The sequence below is a fragment of the Lycium barbarum genome, chromosome 1, assembly GCF_019175385.1.
Source record: "Lycium barbarum isolate Lr01 chromosome 1, ASM1917538v2, whole genome shotgun sequence".
Taxonomy (NCBI): domain Eukaryota; kingdom Viridiplantae; phylum Streptophyta; class Magnoliopsida; order Solanales; family Solanaceae; genus Lycium; species Lycium barbarum.
This window is the reverse complement of record NC_083337.1, coordinates 134,808,606-134,811,319: the sequence shown is the minus strand read 5'-3', so window position 1 is coordinate 134,811,319 and position 2,714 is coordinate 134,808,606. Positions and strand designations below refer to the sequence as shown.

General features: G+C 43.3%; 1 non-coding gene across 1 annotated transcript; it reads right to left on the bottom strand.

The window, feature by feature from the left end:
• Window positions 1-683: 683 nt before the first annotated feature.
• Window positions 684-789, bottom strand: LOC132618709 (small nucleolar RNA R71). Its single transcript, XR_009574274.1, has one exon. It is a non-coding gene; the product is annotated as a small nucleolar RNA R71 (small nucleolar RNA).
• Window positions 790-2,714: the final 1,925 nt, after the last annotated feature.

Genomic DNA, 2,714 nt, shown 5'->3' with positions numbered 1-2,714 from the left:
CATACGATTAGTAATCTTTTCTCTCCATATTCCCTGTGGGATTCGACCCTAACCTTGTTGGGTTACTATATTTGACAACGTCCGCTTTACGCCATTAATAGGTGTAATTTGAGCGTATCAAATTTTGGCGCCGTTGCCGGGGAAGACGGTTCAGAAATTACTAATTGTTGTGTACTATTGTTTAAAACTTTTTCTATTCCATCACACCTCGTTTGCTGTTTTAGTGAACCAGGTGAACATGGCTGGAAGACCCCATCACAATCAAGGGAACCAAGGGGGGATCCAAGTGAACCATCCTGCACCAGAAGAAGAGGAGGATGAGAATGTATTTGCAGAATTCATCGACGAAGCTGATTATGCTTCTGCGGTAGTTCCCCCGAGAACAGGAAATGATAATTTCAAAATTGATAGTTCTATCTATCAGCTATTGAAACTTGAAGGCTATTTCCGAAATTCTTCGGAGGACTGTCCACTTCGACACCTAAAGAATTTCGTGCATGTATGTTCCCAACAATCTCAAGGTGCTGTTCCTGCTGATGCACTGCGACTGCGGGTTTTCAAATATTCATTAGCTGGCCAAGCTAGGGAATGGTATGAAAAGCTCCCGAGCAATACTATTCATACCTGGAATGAGCTGGCCAATATCTTTCTAAAAAAATGGTTCCCACCCAGCAAAAAGGCTGAGCTTCGGGATAAGATTTTTGGGTTTAAACAACTTCCAGGGGAACAACTATATGCTGCATGGGAGAGGTTCAAATATTATCTAGCTCAATCTCCGAATCACGGATTTCCAGATGCAATTCTCACAGAGAAGTTCTACAAGGGGCTAGATACAATGAATCAAATAGCTGTCAACACTGCAGCTGGGGGATGCTTTATGGACAAAACCTTTGTCAACATCACCCGGTTGCTCGACAAGCTTACTACCCATAATCAAGCCTGGCATTCGACTGATAGCGAATTCCTATCATATGGTAGTCCCTCTGTGGCCGCGGTGGCCAAAGAAAATCATGAGCGAGATCATGCGTTCGCTCAACTGCAAACCACCGTGGATTTATTATCCAAAAGGCTTATGGAGAAAGAGGCCAAATGTGTAAATGTTATCGATGAGATGCCACCTCATGCTCCCGGAATGTATCAAGTTTCTGACGAAACTTATCTTGAGGGGCAGCCACAATATGAGGATGCGAATTATGTCAATAACTCGCAAGGGGGTTATCAACGGCAAAACTACCAAGGTTCCGGTAATCACCCATGGCAAAGGCCTCAACAAAATTACCAAGGACAGAATTATGGAAGAACTGATCAGGGTAATCCCAATCAAGGGAATTACAATAACAATAATTATGGCAACAAGAGCTCTAACCCCTACATTCCACCTAGGGGGCAAGCATCCAATTCCCAGCCATGGAAAGATAATTCAGCTACTAACTCTGCTGGTAACACGTCTAATGATTCTGCAGAACTGAAGAGTATGATGCAGAAAATGCTGATGAATCAAGACAGAACAGAGAGCACAATCAAGGGAATGTCCCAGGTCCAACTATCGCATTCAGCTTCCATTCAGAAGCTTGAAGCGCAATTCAGAGACCTTTCCCGAGAAGTGCATACTCCTCAACGGGGACAATTACCGAGTGATACAGTTCCTAATCCAAAAGGTAGTGGAGTGAACTCTGTGGAGAATGTACTTGCCATTAGCACCAGAAGTGGAAAAATACTTCAGGGTAACAATAAAAAGCCAATTGATCAGGAACCAATTGTGGAAAAAGAAGCGCAGCCTAATGTATTGAATGATATTGTCGAGGAAGAAGCAGGGGAGGAAGTCCCCATTGTAGTTGAAGAAGAGCTGAATCTTAATAAACCAAAGGAACCGGTGGAAAACCAGGAAAAGGGGAAGGCAAAACTTTCCGGTGCTCTTCGCCCTTTGAGCCAATTGCTCAAATCTTCACCACCTTTTCCTCAAAGGCTGGTGAGAAAAACAGAAGATGAGAAGTGCTTGCGATTTTATGATCAACTCAAGCAGTTAACGATGAATTTTCCGTTCATGGATGCTGTCCAAGAAATGCCTGGCTTTGCTAAGTATTTGAAGGACCTTTTAACAAAGAAAAAAAAAACATTGAAACATGACACTGTGGGCATCACTCACCGCGTTAGTGCCATTCTTTCCGAGACCACAGTGCAAAAGAGGGAAGATCCTGGAGCATTCACAATTCCATGCACCATAGGGCAGCAAAATTTTGCTAGGGCTTTATGTGATAACGGGTCTAGCATAAATCTTATGCCCCTGGAAATTTTTATGAGATCAGGGTTAGCGATGCCGAGGCCAACTACCATGAGATTGCAGATGGCTGACAGATCGATAAAAAGGCCAGTGGGGGTAGTTGATGATGTACTGGTTCAAATCGGGAAATTCCTTCTGCCGGCAGATTTCGTGATTCTTGATTGTGCTATTGATCAAGAAATTCCTATTATTCTGGGAAGACCTTTCCTTGCCACGGGGAGAGCTCTTATGGATTCTGAGAAGCACGAAATAAAGTTCCGGGTGAACGATGAGGAGGTGACTTTCCACGCAAGCAGAGGTATGAAATTACCTAGTCCTTATCAAAGTATTTCAGTCATAAATTCTGTTGATGAGGTGGATGATGCTGTGGAATTCAAAATGGAGGAAGAATGTTTGAGTGAAGCACTATCGGCCATCTTGGTAAAATTTGATG